Source organism: Chrysemys picta, chromosome 2 (genome assembly GCF_011386835.1).
Source record: "Chrysemys picta bellii isolate R12L10 chromosome 2, ASM1138683v2, whole genome shotgun sequence".
NCBI lineage: Eukaryota > Metazoa > Chordata > Testudines > Emydidae > Chrysemys > Chrysemys picta.
This window is the reverse complement of record NC_088792.1, coordinates 99,242,840-99,261,816: the sequence shown is the minus strand read 5'-3', so window position 1 is coordinate 99,261,816 and position 18,977 is coordinate 99,242,840. Positions and strand designations below refer to the sequence as shown.

Below are 18,977 nucleotides of genomic sequence, written 5' to 3'. Positions count from 1 at the left end.
CACATACAGAATGGGAAGAGACTGTCTAGGAAGGAGTACGGCAGAAAGGGATCTAGGGGTTATAGTGGACCACAAGCTAAATATGAGTCAACAGTGTGATGCTGTTGCAAAAAAAGCAAACATGATTCTGGGATGCATTAACAGGTGTGTTGTGAGCAAGACACGAGAAGTCATTCTTCCGCTCTACTCTATGCTGGTTAGGCCTCAACTGGAGTATTGTGTCCAGTTCTCGGCACTGCATTTCAAGAAAGATGTGGAGAAACTGGAGAGGGTCTAGAGAAGAGCAACAAGAATGATTAAAGGTCTTGAGAACATGACCTATGAAGGAAGGCTGAAAGAATTGGGTTTGTTTAGTTTGGAAGAGAGAAGACTGAGAGGAGACATGATAGCAGTTTTCAGGTATCTAAAAGGGTGTCATAAGGAGGAGGGAGAAAACTTGTTCACCTTAGCCTCTAAGGATAGAACAAGAAGCAATGGGCTTAAACTGCAGCAAGGGAGGTTTAGGTTGGACATTAGGAAAAAGTTCCTAACTGTCAGGGTGGTTAAACACTGGAATAAATTGCCTAGGGAGGTTGTGGAATCTCCATCTCTGGAGATATTTAAGAGTAGGTTAGATAAATGTCTATCAGGGATGGTCTAGACAGTATTTGGTCCTGCCATGAGGGCAGGGTACTGGACTCGATGACCTCTCGAGGTCCCTTCCAGTCCTAGAATCTATGAATCTCACCATTCCTCTGCTGTGAGCAAATATCTGTAAAACCCATTGGTAAAGTATGTGTGTCTCATTCCCCAATAATACTAGTCCACACAGTGAATGACAGCCTACTACTGCTATCAGGAATTCCATTAGCTCAGGGGTGGCCAACCTGAGCCCGAGAAGGAGCCAAAATTTACCAATGTACATTGCCAAAAAGCCACAGTAATACGTCAGTAGCCCCCCGATCAGCTCCCCCCCACACCGCTCCCAGCGCCTCCCACCTAACGGCAGCCCCGCCGATCAGTGCCTCCCCCTTTCTCCCTGCAGCTCCCAATCAACTGTTTTGTGGCATGCAGGAGGCTCTGGGAGGGAGGGGGAGGACCGAGGGCACGGCAGGTTCAGGGGAGGGCATGGGAAGGTGTGGAGTGGGGGCAGGGTCTGTGGCGGGGGCAGGGGTTGAGCAGTGAGCACCCCCTGGCACATTGAAAATTGGCGCCTGTAGTTCCAGCCCCAGAGTCAGTACCTATACAAGGAGCTGCATATTAACTTCTGAAGAGCCGCATGTGGCTCCGGAGCCACAGGTTGGCCACCCCTGCATTAGCTCAAGTGACAGAGATCTGTGAAGTGAATCTAAAGGTTCCAGGACTGCTGATGAGCCAAGTGGGTGTCTATCTGATGCCATATGATGGAATTTCCGTGTTTTCTGTTTACTCTTTTAAAAACCTAGGAAATTACACGTGAAAAGAGTATGGAATTAAATACAGTATCATAAGTTTGCATGGATAACTTTAATTCTGGCATTTTCTAGTGCTTGACTTTGCAATCTTAGTAATGTTTGTTCAACATTGGCTTTTTGTGTATAATATAGATGTGTGTGTGTGTGTAATATAATGGCAAGACTACAATAGTAAGCTCCTAAAAAGAGCTAAGTATCAATAACCTCTGCTGGCTATTTGGTAGATTCTGCAAAATAAGCTGGTAGTGTCCACTTCAGTTCTGATTAGACAAGTATCCACATCACTAGAACACCTTCAGTAATATATTTATTGGCAATCCCAGCATAGGTGTCAGCAGCTGAATCTGCAGGGGAATTAGAGTAGGTCTACACTAGAAAATTTTGCAAGCATAGGTCAGTTAGAGATGTGATTTTTCTGCAACTTTTCCATTAAGAGCCCTAGTGTAGATGCAGTTATAGCAGCATAAAGGTGCTTTTGCTGGTATAGTGCATTTCGCTTGCTGAATACACTGTACCAGCAAAAGCACTTTTTTGCCACTATAAGCGCACCTACCCTGGGAGAGTTTTATCAGTATAGCTACACCAGCAAAACTTTGAATTGTACGCTAGGTCTTCATTACCCTCTCTCTCCTAGAGGTAGTACTTTCACGTCAAGCATAAAGTAGTGTGGGAATACACACAGTTGTCATTTATCACCTCCTTGCCTCTCACCTTCCTTCCCCTCTCAGTTTGACATCTGTCTTTCTCTCTCTCTCTTCCTCTTGTCCCCTCCTCCTAACTTGATCTTCACCTCTGCACTGTACTCTTACTTAGTCACTGTTCTGACTTACTCTTCATGAAGTGTGCTGCTCTCTGAATTTCCCTTCTGTTGTGTTTTTTTTTTTAATTACTCAATGAGTAGTGACTGCCAATCACAATGTTCAAGCTATTGGAAATGGTGAATTATTTGCTTATTCCACAAAAGAAAATTACTAGAGCAACCTCTACATTCTCTCAGATATGTTTGTGTGTGGCTCCTTTTGAAATACAAGCCTTTATGTTAAGAGAATGTATAGCTTTCTGTCTGATGTTTAGTTGTTTCAAGAACAGAGAGGTTTTAGCAACCATTCTGTTTATGATGTAAAAAAATAAGTTTGCGAAACACTTCTGTGCAATAATTGCACGTTTGGCAAATAAGTGATAGGCTGTCAAATTATGGATCCGATCCCTGCAAGCCCTCCATTCACTAAACGTCCACTGATTCCAAAGAGAGTTCCATGTGTGGATGGTTTCTTGCAGTTCTGGGCTCCAAGTCTGAAGGAGATGAGGACTCATGGGTGGCAAGAAGAGCAGTCAGACAGTGCTGTCTTTGGGACATTTCTATAAGAGTGTTCCATCTAGAAATTATTTCTTCCTCTGTGAATTTTGCTGTGAACAGATGATTATTTTTCTCGTTATAGACCTCTAGTCATATGTTCATATGCTTATGTTATATCTGAGCACTGATCTTTGCTTTAGCCTTAAGCACCTGTGTAATTCACATTTTTGCCAAGTTTCAGGAAAAGCATATATCTATGCCACATGTGTGTGTAATTTTCAATTTAATTATGTACCAGTCAGAATTCACCAAAATGTATTTTAAAATATGTACAGCTAATGGACTGGATAGCCCAGAGGATTAGTAATGGAATGCAGAGCCTTTCACCTGAATTTCACCAGTTGAAGTCTAGCCTAGATCAGTAGTGACTGAAAGCAATTACCTGGATGTCAGCGCTTCAGTTGCCTGTATGAAAAAAGAGAGACAAGGTGGGTGTGATAATATCTTTTATTGGACCAATATCTGTTGGTGAAGAAAACAAGCTTTCGAGCTATACAGAGGTCTCCTTCATATCTGGGATATGAAATTAGTAAGCCCAGGGGTTGGTAGACAGGTGTCCATAGCACAAGCCCACCACCTATTTGCATTGTATAGCACATAGACAGCCTTGCACAAGTCTCAATAGACAGGCAAAGGGGACAAAATGTTTGTAGGAACTGAACTATCCTCTCATTCCCTAAAAGAAGTCCCTCTAGGACAGGAGTAAACTACACAGGCAGGGAGCTTGCACCATCACAGCACATGCTTTCTGGATAGATTCCATTCTCCAGGGTTGTCAGTCTGGCACCTTTCTCCAAAATTTCTTTAAAAAAAAAAAAAAAAGGCAGAACAGCCAATGAGAGAACCTACTTGTTTTCACAGAGGCTCCTGTGTTTAGCTGCCAGTGCAGTACTTAGTACAGTGGGGAGAAGGTGTTGCCATGAAAATTAACACTATGCTTTTTTTAAATTAAGCTCACAGTGCATTTAGGGTGTGTTTATGTGTACGATAAGTGGTGAAAAAGTGCTTTAAATGGCCCCCGGCATTTAAAGTGCACAGGATAATACATGTTCCTTGATTGACCACAGGAGTTATAACCACTCCATGATTAAAGTACAGGCAAAATAGAAAAAAAAAAAGCAATTAAAGTGCCAAAGCTCCATTAAAGACATGAGGAGATGCAAGACTGTGATGTGTGTTTAACTGACTTACTCCTTTAGAATTCCTCTGGAAGCATAGGGCTAAATACTATGATCACTAAAGCTGCTGATCCTCCATCTGTGTGGTGAAGGGGTGTTAGCTGAGTCTTAGGGCTGGTCTGCACTTAAAACGTTACAGTGCGTTGCAACTGCACTACTATAGCGCTTTAGTGTAGACTCTACCTATGCCAATGGGAGGGATTCTCCTGTTGGCGTAGATAATCCACCTCCCCTGGAGGCAGTAGTTAGGTCTACAGAAGAATTCTTCTGTTGATCTAGCGTTGTCTACACAGGAACATAGGTCAACTTAACTATGCTGTTCAGGGGTGTGGATTTTTCTGCTAATTTTCTAGTGTAGACGAGGATTAAATTTTGTTCTGAAAAGGAGCTCATAAAAAAGCAGGACCTGGGATATTAAGGATGGCATTTTCAAAAGCACTCTGCATTGAACTAACTACTCTCACTGAAGTGAATAAAATCTTTACCATTGACTTTACTGGGAGCAGAGTTAGTTTTAAATCTCACCTTAAGAGTTTGAAGAATAAAACATGCTTGATTTCCACCAGAAATTTAAAACATCTTAGTTAAATATGAATAAATTGCAAATGAGATGTAAGCAATTCTGTATGAATAGGATATACATATTAGTAATAATGGACAAGAATTACTCCTGGGGGAATTCTTCACCAAAAAAATAAAAAAATTCTGCGCCCAATATTTTAAAATTCTTCATATTTTATTTGTCAAAATAACACAATATAATCACACCAGTTTCAATTATTTTGGTCATTTATTTCAAAATACCGGTCTGCAAATATGTCTGTAAAGATACAGACAACAGAAAAGATTCAGGAAACATTTTTGACACACAGATTCTTTACTAGCCATATTAATACAGAACTCTTGAGTAATAATTCTTGCAAACTACAATAAAGAACCGTATTTCCCAACCCCTCAGAAGCAGTGCAAGGGCTTGTGGGAGTCAGGGGTAACAGAGGAACTCAGAGAGAGGGAAATACATTGCTGGGAAGGAGCCTGGGTGTGAACTTGGAGGGTTGTTGGGTATGGGTGGGAAAAGTATGGAATAGGTTTTTTTGGGGGAGGGGGAGAAGGGATTGTTAGGGAGCTTCCCTCATGCAGACCCTGGCTGACCCCTAGCCTCTCCCATTCAGTCAGGCACATCTGCCCTGTCCCCATGTGTCCTTGCACCCCCTGTCCATGTGTCCCTCCACCCACCCCCGACACCCATTCTGCCCATCCCCATGTGACCCTGCACCTTGCCCTGTCCCCATGTGGCTCTGTATCCCCCCCCGTCCCCATGTGTCTCTTTGCCCCCACTCAGCCATCCTCTGTCCCTATGTAGCTCTGCACCCCCACCCCATCACTATGTGGCCCTGCACCTCCCTCCCTCCTATGACTCTGTGCCTCCACTCCCATTCTACCCCTGCCCCAGTCTGTCCTTCCCCACTAGACCTTATGAGCCCTTGTCCGACCCCCTCCCCAGCATCCCACACTGTCCGTCTCCCCATAGCCCTTGTCTCTGACCTGGCCTGACAGGTGCTGCGAAGAAGGCAGGCTCTTTCTCTTCCCTAGCTGGCTGGGAGCTGCTGCTGTGTTCTATCGCCACAGTGCACTCTGGTGGGAAAAAGGCGGAACTGTAGCAACATTTCGTCAGAAGCTTTTTTCTGCGCAAAAAAAAAAAATATGGGCAGCTCATTAATTATGCATGTGCACAGTAGCGCAGAATTCCCCTAGGAGTAAAGAATATTTTATATTTGTTGATTAAAGACACTTCCCCCTGGAACCATAGCTTCTCAAACCTTAGCTTTTAGAAAGCTGTTGTTCTGTCTCATTACACCTAATTGTGGTGCTCAAGTTGCATCATGTAAAATGGTGTAATAAGATTGAAAAGCTCCATTATTATATGTAATCATCAGCTTACAAAGTTTGGAAGAAAGGAGACCTCTCAAATCACACTTGAATATATCACACTGGAGATGCATTTTATTTTCAGTGTGGTATTGGTAGCAAATTATCTGCTGTATCTCATAATGCCAGATACCCTACCTCAACCCCCATCACCACCCAAGAATAAACTGTATTGCCATTTATTGGAAGAGTTCAGTGGAGTACGGTATGTAGACTATACAGAAACTGTTTCTAGACCATTTTAAGACTTACTGTGGAAATATATTTGATAAAGCTCTCAAGTGCTCAAGTTTCCTATACTCTGTTTAGGAATAGTTAGGAGCCAGAGTACAAAATCCTTTTATCAGAGGCAGCCTTATAAAAACAAGCCCTTGTGACAGTAGAAACATCACATCACTATATAAAATATTCAGATCACAAGCTAGCCTTTTCCCCTGGGTATTCTTAACTCTTGTACTGGAACCTTTTGGGTCATTGTAAGCTGAATAAAAACATAATGTATCTCCCAGCAATTATTTTCTATTGACTCCAAGTCCTCTTACCTTTTTGTTAAGGTTCCATTGCATTTTACTTGCAAATGGGATTGTGAGCATTTCAAAATCCCCATGTGATACAGAAACTTGTAATGCCTAGATGCAGCAATCAAATCAAAGCCCCAAGGTCATTCATGCTGTAGGCAGACTTCACACTCTTATTACTTCAATATACAATGTTCCTTTCTAGGTGGCACAGCAGATATGAAATCTTATTTGTCAGTGGTGCCATCCTCCTCACCCCTGCTTGAATAGCAATGGTAGTGTCTGATCTTAAAAAAAAAAAGAGGGAGATTATTGAAGGCACAGAGGACAATAAGGTATTCAACTCCTGTTGACTTTCAGTGGAAGTTGGGGTGCACAACTCCCATTTTTGCCTTTGAAAAACTCCCCTTAAATGCTTGATCATACAAACCCTTACTACTGGGCAACATAGTGGTTATTTGCAGGGATGTGTGTGAAGTACTGTGCAGAACAGTAAAAAGAAGAACAGGAGTACTTGTGGCACCTTAGAGACTAACAAATTTATTAGAGCATAAGCTTTCGTGGACTACAGCCCACTTGTAGCATCATGGTCTAACATTCCAGAATAACAATCTGTATCTCTTACTACTTTCCCAGCCTATACAAGAAATGGCTCAACTAGTTCAAGGTTTTTATTTGCTTCAATGTGCACGTGTGGAGGCGGGGAGGTCAAGGAAGGGGAGATAAACTCTATTTCTCTGTACAAAGCATTTATTGAGTGAAAGTTAAATTGAAAAGATTAGAGTTGACATCCTGGCCCTACTTAAGTCAGTGGCAAAACTCCCATTGATTTCACCCTAGCTTTTGCCGTTGTAACAAGCCAATGAGGAAAGAAACGAGCCAAATATTACAGGGCAGTAATTCAGCTGCTATCCCATGGGATGCTAATATTTTTGGCTAATAGAACTAAAAAGGGCTGATTCTCCTCTTTCTTTCTTACAGTGATTTAGATCAAAAATAACTCCATAGAAGCCAATAGTTACACAGAGTAGAGGATTGAGGTTAAAATTCTCCTATTCAGTCCCCACTGCAGATCTCTGTTACCCATTGCATTTGGTCCATCAATAGAAATTCTGCAAATGAAATGAGCATGGTCTCCATGCCGTAGAGATCCAGGGAGGAGAAACTGGCCTTAACATGCTACCCCTCTTACTCAATCACTTTTAAATCAGTTAATTGATTAAGAAAGAACACTTGGTTCAGCTCACATAATATACTGGGAGCCCTGTTAGACTCTCTTAAACACAAACTGTTTTGTTCATCAAGGCTGCATAGATCACTATTTTCAGCTAGGTGATAAGACTCTCTACTGGCAATTACAATAGCAGCTACAGTGCTTCCAAGAAGAGATGTTGATGGGAGAGTGGCAAATGGCATCAATGGCAGCCAAATGGCCCTGTGTTTTTAAAAACTTGCTAGGTGTCATTTCTGCGAGATAAGATGGCTCTGTTGAACTGAACCGATTGCAGTGGAATGGGAGGGATCAAAGAGTATATTATACACTTCTAATTAAAGAATGACTGTGTTGCAATTTTGGAAATTTCCTAAAAATATAGTGGACAAAGCCAAGTATTTCAAACACTAATATTACACCATGAGGGAAAGTTATATATAACTTCAAAATTGCAGTTCATAATTACACCCTCTACTCGTGTGAGTAAACATTTAATTGTATGCTTTATTTTCTGACGTTACTGAAAAGACATTGGAAGACACAAATCGCTAAGCCCTTTTACCATTAGGGATTTGTCAGCATACGAAGTTGCAGGGAGTGTTCAAATAGGAGATCAAGTACTCTAATCCAGGTCACCGTGCAGCTTACTACTCTACTGGTTTTGGTGTCATGTAGATTTCGGATCAGGGTTTGAACTTGCATCAAATCATTCATCCCCATTGGCCTGGTTCTCCACTGCTGTACATCTTGTAGACTCATTAACACCTGAGCAGAGTGAGAATAAAATCCTGCCTGATCAGAATGGTAGCATTTCATAGATTCCATAGAATCCTAGAACTGGAAGGGACCTTGAGAGGTCTTCTAGTCCAGTCCCCTGCACTCAAGGCAGGACTAAGTATTATCTAGACCATCCCTGACAGGTGATTGTCCAACCTGCTCTTAAAAATCCCCAATGATGGAGATTGAACAACCTCTCTAGGCAATTTATTCCAGTGCTTAACAACTCAGAGTAAGGAAGCTTTTCTAGTTAGCAACCTAAACTGCCCTTGCTGCAATTTAAGCCCATTGCTTCTTGTCCTATCCTCAGAGGTTAAGAACAATTTTTCTCCCTTCTCCTTGTAACAACCTTTTACATACTTGAAAACTGTTCTCATGTCCTCTCTCAGTCTTCTCTTCTCCAGACTAAACAAACCCAATTTTTTCAATCTTCCCTCATAGGTCATGTTTTCTAGACCTTTAATCACTTTTGTTGCTCTTCTCTGGATTTTCTCCAATTTGTTCACATCTTTCCTGAAATGTGGTGCCCAGAACTGGACACAATACTCCAGCTGAGGCCTAATCAGTGTGGAATAGAGGGGAAGAATTACTTCTCGTGTCTTGCTTACAATACTTGGGCTAATACATCCCAGAATGATGTTTGCTTTTTTTGCAACAGTGTTACACTGTTGACTCATATTTAGCTTGTGATCCACTATGACCCCCAGATCCCTTTCCGCAGTGGGCATTTGATTTCCTTGCTTAAGAGTCTAAAATAAACTGAATTCTTGCAGAAAATTGGGATGATGAGAAATGCAGAACAATGATGAAAATTAGAGAGAAAAGGTGGGCGAGGTAATATCCCCCATTGGACCGACCTCTGTTGGTGAAAGAGACAAGCCTCGGAACTACACAATGTACTTTGAAAGCTTGTCTCTTTCATCAACAGAAGCCGGTCCAGTAAAAAAAATATTACCTCGCCCACCTTGTCTCTCGACTATCCTTGAACTGACATGCTGACAACAACAAGGCAAACAACAATGGAAAATTAAAGTGACATTTAGGAAAAAAATGAATCTGAAGGATTCCCACTGTTGACAGTTTTCTTTGATAGCAGCCTAGTGAAAAAATCCACTTTACACTCATTCTGCAAATTCATTCATGCAAATGACTACATAGGCATTGGCGAATCACCGGACTTTGGACAGGTCTACACTACAGCCCAGATTGACGCTCTGAGATTGATGCACCGGCGGTCGATTTTGCTGGTCAGGTAAAGACCCGCCAAATCGACTGCAGATCATTCTCCAGTTGACCCCTGTACACTACCCCCAACAAGAAGAGTAAGGTAAGAAAATCTCCCGTCGATCCCCTGTGGTGTAGACCCTGCGGTAACTCGACCTAAGGTACTTTGATAGCTGGAGTTGCGTAGCGTAGGTCGATTTACTGTGGTAGTGTAGACATAGTCATAAATTTAAGATTATTTTTTTAGTTCCCTATGCTTCCAGTACAAGATTTATTTTTATATATCCTTATTTATTAGAACCAGAGAGTGGGAAAAAAAAAAAACAATGGATTCCACAAAACTGTAGCTGTCAAAGTACTTTAAAAACAGTCTATTTTTTAACAAACGTTGGAGGGATAGAATAGCAGATGGGAACAGAAATGAATTAGATCAGTGTAACAATAAAGCTTTCATGTCTCTACACGAACTTTGCTGTTACAAGCAAAAAGTACATTTTTTTCCCAAGACATCTTTGGCAAAGACAAGCACAGTGCAACTGACCGACTTTTACAGATAACGTTTTACATGCAACACTGTAACTTATTTTCCGCGTAGTTTGTCAACTTTTTGTACAAAATGCATTGAACAGATGTGACACAGTTCATTTCCAGCAACTTTTTCTCCATGGAATGGGGTATATTTACATGGGTTTGAGGAATATGCGATTTATTTTATTTTTATTTTTCTAATTTGCAGTTGATCTTTTGAATTTTCACCTTTGAAATTTCACATTTTGTGTCTGAGTAAAGGAAGTGGAGATTTCCCTTCTTTGGCTCCCTCTGTCCTTCCCTCCTCTATCTCTTTTGATTAGAATTCATCTAAATTGTAACACCAAAATGTAGAATCCCCCAAACTATAGGGAGATTCAAGTTCCAGAACCCAAATTTGACAGCTTGAGTCTATATCATACCAAATCTAAACAGCCACAAATTTGAGTAAGTTTGATTTTGTATATATGTCTAAAAACCATGACCCAGAATTTCTCTGCTTTTGATGTGTGTATTTTTTATTCTTCTTATAAAAGAAAATAAATACTTTAACCTTTCTCTTTTCTTAGTGTTCCCAGGGATAATATACAAAATAACAATTCCATTAAGGAGTCTGCAGTAATAATAGTACTTAACACACTTTTCTGTAGCCCTTTTCATGCATAGACCTCGAAGTGTCTTCTAAAGATCAATAATTGTCCCCAATTTAGAGATGGGAAAAAGTAAAGCACAGAGGGGTGAAATTACTTCTGCAAGGTCACAGAGAGCTAAGATAAGACTAGTCCAATGCCCCGTCCTCTGATTCACAATATTTTTTAATACCCATCATACCATTTGCCGATATAAATATACACTAGGAAAGTGTAACTCTGTGAATTTGAGCAAATATCAGGCTGTGTATTCCTTAGGATGAGTAACAAGGCATTACCTTTTAATTAAATGGTTTGTACAGTAGTTTGTACAGTATTGAGAAAGCCTACTGAAGTCAAATACCATTCAAGTGAAGAATATACACAACAGAGTTTGATAGTGTAAATCAGAGATAGTGGGCTGGAGAAGAGAATTTTCTCCAAAGTTTGAACTTTTTATAACTCACCATGTTAAGCTTCAGTAAATTTTAAAATGTTCAAACTTGTTTAAGTTTCTCCATGGGGCTGAAATCTGACGCAAAGTATAGCTGAGATTCCATATTGCTGAACAGGAATACTGATAAGAGCAGAAGACTTGTTTTAACATGCATAATTTATAGCACCATGTGTCAAACTTAATATTTTTTCCCCAGATTTTCGGAGATAAATTGGTGTCTTATTTTCAAAAGCTGTCCAGATGTTGTTAAACCACCACTAGTGGCTTTTCAGCTTTCCTACCAAAAACAAATAATGAAACATGGTGAAATGGTCATTTTGTCTGATTTATTGAATTTCACACTGTTAATTTAAGTATATAATATCCATTGAAGTCAGTGGGAATCTTTCCATATACATTTACTGTACTTTTCAGCTATTTCTTTTAAAGCTGCACATTACTAAAGGTTTGAAAAACCTCTGGATAGCACGTCAAACCCATGCAGGCATGTATTTACTTGTTCTCTTTTCAAAATCTGCAACTATCAAAATATAAATTCAGATTTTTGCTGGAAGCCCTAATAACTGTGTACTGTTAATGGCAACACTTGTTCTCATTAAAGTGCATTTGCTAGATAAAATCTTTCAAAAGAAACAGATTTTATTTGTTCTCTTTGGTTATTAAAAATATTGTTGGGTTAACCTGATCTTTATAATGTCAAGCAGCAAACACTGTGTAGTTTACACATTCTTTCCCCCCCCCCCCCCCGGGCTCATTTGAGTCCAGACTAGTTCAGAAAGTCCTAATCCGTTCCTGAGAGACAATATGGCTCCAGGGGACTCTAAAGTGAAATGGATCCTTTCATCTCCAGATCTCTGGTTTGAATCCATATGCTGTTTAAATTAATAACATTAGTAACTATATAATGGCTGTTTGGTGATCTTCATGAAATGAGCTAATTGTATTGTTGCCATTGCTGGCAGTGTCTGCGGAGAGGTGAAGGACTGTATCCAACACCCACCGAAATCAGTGGGAGTATTTACATTGACTTTTGTGAACAATAGGTTAGGCATGGAGATGAACAATCATGGAGGTGGTCTGTCTAATTCCAAGACACTGTCAGAGCTTGTACTGTTGCAGTGTTTTCCATATATATGGCAAATTTCAATCTTCAGTGTTGGCCGTCTGGTAGCTTTGATCACTAATTTTTTTTTTTTTTAAATTAGAAAGGAGAAAGTATTGCATTTGTAAGAGTGTCCTAGTATAAACTGGTACTCGGAATCAATTACAGACTGTATCTTTCACCCTTTCTGGGTCTGCGTGTGAGTGTTTAAGTAGAATTTACACTTTGAGGGATTTGCGAAACTTTTAGAAAAGCATGTGAGATCACAATAGCTCAAACTGTTTCAATATTAATTTCACAGATGTAAAAGATTTGTTCAGTGGTAGGTGCTGGATAATAGAAATCAGCATAGGAGAGAAAAACATGCAGTCTGTCTTCATGGCAAAGAGCAAACAGAAATATAGAGCTGCAGTGTATTAATAAAATTCCATAGATTACAATGTATGTATGGTACAATCTCATGTTTCAAAAATTTCATTTAGCAAATTTTAAACTATTATGAATCTGTCCTAAGCAATCCATAGCTGATGTTACTCGAAAATAATATTCTTAGGTACATGTCTTCAGTTTCTTTCTATTAAGCTGTAATATCTTACTGATGCTGACTGAGTGCCAGAACAAACCGTATAAAGGATGAACTTTCTTAGCTCACAGGGCATAAGCTTGCATCTGTTACTATCCAGTTATTTTCCCAAAATAACAAGGTGTTGATCTTAAAACATCAAACCCCAATCATACACCTCTCCCCTAAATACAGACTTGTTGACATATGACAGTTGTACTTGACCTCCCAATCACTTGAAAATCACTAGAAAAGAGACTTTACACAACACTGGCCTTGCAGGAGCGCACAAAATGCTTGTTGCCAATAACAGCTCTATCTCTGTCAGTGCTGCAAGGATTAGTGGGGCACATAGACAGACGAGATTGGACCAGGATCAGAGTGGAGGCTAACTGTACAGTTTCCTCTGAGGTGCCAGTTAAATAAGAGGGGAGGGATGAGGGAGCTCTCTAGGTGCATTAGTACCGGGTACCCCTGACACTACAATGCTTAGCTGATTTTCTGTGCAGCAGGTTTTTTGTCTCCTTTCCACTATAATGCTATTATTTATTAGACCAGCATGCTGATAGGTGCATAAAGTATTGCCTCGAAGTTTTTTGACTTAAGTAAGTGTGCGCTGAGTGCAGTGGTAGCTTGTGACTCTTTTGACAGGTGAGGCACAAATCACAAAATAGTTATTTCCACTCCCACCCAATGTATAATTTAATAGTTATTAAAAGCTCATCTTGTTTAGAGTGAAGCAGCAGCAGGCGGACCTGGGAACTGGAGCCACCACTGCTGCTGGTGCAGGGGATTGTCGGGTGAGGGAGGGAGGGTGGAGCATGAGATGGGCCAGGGGATCAGTGGTGGCACCTTGCACACACACACATGGAGCCTGCCTCATGGGGGAGAAGGCTGGGGAGGTGCAGGTCCCGCTTCCTGCAAGCCCCCTGCAGTCCAGACTTAACTGATACAATCCTGCCATGCCCTTATCAAGCTGTGGTTACCACAGCAACATGGCTTCTCCTGGGTATGGTAAATTGCCAGGTCACAAGGCAGCTTCTTGAGGCTCTATGAGCTATATCAAGATTTGGGCCTCGCACAGCACTATGTTCTTTGAACTTCCTGGTATTGCGTTTCACTCCTGGGGAGAGTGAGTTGTGACATTTCAATAGGCAGGTCATTCGTCTGGTTTTAAACCAGCCGGATCTACTTTTCAAATTTTGCTCCCCACCCTCCAGTACGAAGATAAAACTTAATGTTGTTTTTTCCGGTATTGGACAGGAGAAGCCATTTGAGAGAGTGCACCACTCTGCCCCAGCCGGCCTGAACTTACATGCAACACTGATGTGGCAAAGCCATGCAGGTGGGGGCGGGCCGCGCCATTTCTGTAAGTACTGGAATGTCCAGTATTCTGGGAATGCATGAGTGGCCATCCTACATTTTAAATAAAATCACAATTTGTCCATAAACCCGCATGTATCAATAAAAAAGAATTTGCATAATGTATTTTGTAGCTTTTGGGAATTCTCACTTGCCTAGTCAGACGAGCTGCCCCTGGCTGACCCTTCTAAGTCTGAGACCATAGTGGAAGTGGCTTGTTTGAATTCACTGTCAACAAAATTTGCAGTAGATTAGGGTTGTCTCCTCCCTATAGTTACACAGAAAAGGAAATTGTGGGCTGTAGAGTAAAGCTCAGTTGGTTACAGTTGACTCTCAGACTGCATTTTGGGCCACCTTGATTATTCAAATAGCATTGCCATTAAACTTTTAGCAACAGATTAAACACAGCCATGGGGATATGGCAGTTCTGAAAGTTGCTCCTTTATTGTTGACATTGGGCTTGAGCCTAATTCATGCTGTTGATTATAATGACTCAGAGAAGGTCCAATATTCTAGTCAATATTACAGATAAATAGCCTGCAAAATTAATTTAATAAATATGAAAGTTCCCCTTTATGTTATAGGAGCACAAACTCAAATGCAGTAGATTTCCAAAATAGCAAAAATTCATGGGTTTTTAGGGCCAAAAGGGACTATTATAATTATCTGGTCTGCGCTCCTGCATAGCATAATCCATATAAACTCACCCAGTAATTTCTGCATCAAGCCCATAACTTCTGTTTGAACTCTGACATATCTTTTAGAAAGACATGCAGTCTTGATTAAGAATCTGCCACATCCCTAGGTAAGTTGTTCCAATGGTTCGCTATCTTAATTGTTAAAAATATGCACCTTATTTCTAGTTTGTATTGGTCTAGTTTCAGCTTCCAACCGCTGGATTTCATATGATTTTTGGTACTAGATTAAAGAGCTGTCTACTATCAGAAATCTCTTCCCCATATAGGTATTTTTGTCAATGATCAAGTTACATTCTAAGCGTCCCTTGGATAAACGAAATAGACTGTGCTTCTTTACTTTCTCACCATCAGGCATATTTTCAAAACTTTCAATCATTCTTTTAGAACTTTTCTGAATCCTTTCCAGGTGTTCAACATCCTTTTAAAAGTGTGGACACAAGAACTGGATACAGTACTTCTATAATGGTCTCACTAATGCTGTATACAGAAGTAATACAACCTCCCTAACTCCTACCTGATAGTCCTCTGCTTATACATCCAAGGATCTTATTCATCCTCTTAGCTATAGGATTGCACTGGGAATTCATATTTAGTTAATTATCTCTGCAATATACACAATAGTTGGTTATCTACTATGATCTCTCTGTAAGTCCTTTACAGTATCCCCTCTTTCCAGGATCTTGTAAGTGTGACCTCTATTTCTTGTTCCTAGAGGTATGACCTTGCATTTGGATATTTTTAAACAAATGAACTCACCTCACCAAGTGATTCAGATTGGTCTGTATAATGATCTGTCCCCATCATTACTTACCACTCAATCAATTTTTGTGTCATCTTCATATTTTACCAGCGATTATGTTTTCTTCCAGATCACTGATAGAGATATTGAATATCACTGGGTCAAGAGCAGATCCCTGTGAGACCCCACTAGAAACCGCACCCAAAGGATCAGGATTTCCCACTTATGATTGCTTTTGGGGATCTGTTAACTGTAGAAAACTCTTGGGTGTGGATTATCATCATTCTATTGAAATTCTGCTTGTATTTAAAAATAACAGCACAACTCTAATTTATATCGTTCATAAAATGGATATCCCACAACATTTACATGGCCAAATTCCAACTTTATGGACTTCAGTGGAGTTACTCCAAATTTACCCAAGTGTAAAAGAGCAGAATTCAAGCCCTGATCCAGTTTCCACTGAAGTCAGTGGACAGGCTGCCACTGACTTCAGTGAACTTTAGATCGGGCTCTTAGTCCACAGAGTTAAGCAATAGCAGCACTACAGAAAATGAGGTATAAGCAAATGAAAAAATCTTATTGCATGGTATTTGAAAAGAAATGGGGAGTCACTGAGGCAGAGGGAGTGAATCAGTAAGGCTGACTTCACTACTACAAGAACTGTTCTGTCTTGCTTTGGGAAGTCCTTCATTTAGGAGAGGGACATATTTTTAAATAAAATAAACCCTATTAACTCCCTCCTGGTTCTACACAACTGTATTCCAGAGATTTTGTTTGAAACCACAAAAGGAAACAAAATTAGCTATGTCTGAAAAAAACTACTTTCATCAAAACAAATATAAATTAAGCAGCAGCTGGGAAGGTTTTTCCCAAGACATGTTCTTTGTCTCCACCATGGTGCATTTGGTTTTGGGGCTGGTTTCTTCTGCAATATGATTCCCCTCTAAATAGATTTTAAAAGCTAAGTCATTGTTTTTACTAGTGTGTCTGGGAGTCTGAATCAATGTGTGTAGTTCTAGTGTTCCAAACCACACCCCTTGGATACAGACACAAAAATCATATTAGGATGTTTAGAGGGTTTTTTTGGTTTTGGTGTGGTATTTTTTTGCATTGTTTTTGTTTTGTGTGTATGGGGGGGGGGTTACCATGATGTTCTAAATTATAGAATTTGAATACATGCAAAGATAATTGTTAGGCGTGCTGCTCTGGCTGTGTTTTCAGTGCCAAAATGCTATTGTCTCTATAGTTCTAGTAAATGAATGCTGTTTTTTAGGTAGGGTTTGTATTTGCAACCACTTTTTTCAAAGAAGAACATCCCCCATTCTCTGGTCATTATATGTATTTTGGGGGCTTTTTCCTACTTCTTTTTTCCTTTCTGAAACTTTCGAGAACAAATTGTAGCAGATTTTTTGGTTTAGGGTTTGCGCGTGTTTTTTGTTTTGTTTTGTTTTTTGATATTGTGAGGGCTTTTATTTATTTTTTTCCTTGGAAGTCTTACACTGAGATACAGTATGTAATTTAAGTAAAAAAACCCAGAAACATCTCCCCTTCCCTCCAGTGTACAAATAAAGCTAGATACTTAACAAAGGTTTACTTAAATGGCTAATTATATATAACAAAAGGTCAGTGTTCCCAGACCCCTTTTACTGCAAGCCTCTGAAAGTCTATGCCCATCTTCTTTGTAGCATCATGGGTTGCTCTTTTTCTAGTCAGGTAGCATGTTATTCATGTTGACAAACCACATATCTGCCCCGGGTCTTTCTTTGTAACATTAACGCTATTACTTTGATCGGTTTACTGAAAAGAGCTTGAAATTGTGCTTTCCCGGTTTCCACAAAAAAGTACTGCCAATGCTGGAGGGATCATATCTTACATGGATCTGTCCCATATTATGTAAGACCAGCGTTCAGGATGGTTTAAAAATAGCCCACATTAGAGCCTTATTGTCCATGGCTCACATGCAGGTGCACAGGGCTGGGACATGAGGATGCAAGGAATGTTCACTCAACCGTTGAGTGCCCAGGTGGGCTGTAGTCAGTTGCAGTCCCTGTTTTTGCAGGAGCACCGGAACAGCTACATCCAAGCACTCATGTGGGGCACACATGTCCTCAAGGTGGCTGGGGGTGGGGAAGGGGTGAGCGGGGCTGCAAGTTATGGAGCAGAGGCATGGCCAGGACTCCATCCTTCCTTCTGCATTGGTGCACACAGGGCAGTCCAGGAGGGTACACACTAATATGAGCTGGCTTTTCATGCGGTGCACACCAACGATCCCAGATTTCCTCTCCAAACTCTTCCTGAGGCAGTGCAGTTTGACTCCTGCCCTACTTAGAGCAATGCCTAAATAACCCAGCTAGACCTTGGAATCAGTCGCTGAACTGGCCTGTCCAAGCAGTATAGCAATGCAAATGTTACTACAGCACAAGTAAACACTGTGACATGATTTTGTCCCCAAGGACAAAAGATCCTCCACTTACAAAAACTGAAGTTTTGTTTCTTTAAAAGGCTCCAGAAAACACATGCCTTCCCTTTATCCGACTGGATGAATGATGTATGTTTCAGTGAAAATGGTCCTTTTAAAAAACAACAACAAAACCCTCAGATGTTAAAGGAGGGTTTTTGTTGTTGCTGTTGCTTTTACTCTGATTTATCGTTAAATGGAAAATAGATGAAGCCTCATTATGTGGGACATTTTTAAATTGAGGCTTGACCAAATAACAGTAAATGGATCAACTCATCTAAGAGATCTTTTCCGTCTCAAATTTCAATGCTTCTGTCGAGTCCACATGATGAACAGGGTGAAGGGATGGTCTTGTGGGCCTTCTGTCTGAAATGGCATTTCACAAGCATGCAGTATATGGAAATATATTGTGACATGATAGCTTACTAACCAGATAAACAGCATGACTGGACACTATTCATTGGCCTTTGCTATTCTTTGTCCAGGTAATGTGATATATAACCTGCTCTTACAACTTCCTAAACAATAGTTGTGGGCCTTTGCCATGAAGGTAAAAAAAACAATTTAGGGGACCTTCCTTTTAAACCCATTTACTGCTTTTGTGGCTGTATCCTCCTCCCTGGCTATCTTGCTTTACTACATCTCCATTGATCTGTTAAAATAAACAGCTTGTATCCTAGCTTCATTGCAGCGTCTCTTAAAAAAAAAAAAAAAAAAAAACATTGAGAGCTGTCACATATACCTGTCTCCAACTGGGCTACTTCCTTGGGAACCTCCTCAGGCCCCACAATGCCTGCTGAAGTGGCTGCT

General features: G+C 40.5%; 1 protein-coding gene across 2 annotated transcripts in view; it reads left to right on the top strand.

Annotated features, from left to right (window-relative positions):
• The window catches only part of EGFR (epidermal growth factor receptor), a 225,145-nt gene that overhangs the window by 119,407 nt on the left and 86,761 nt on the right, over positions 1 to 18,977 (top strand). The gene's annotated exons all lie outside the window — the stretch shown is intronic.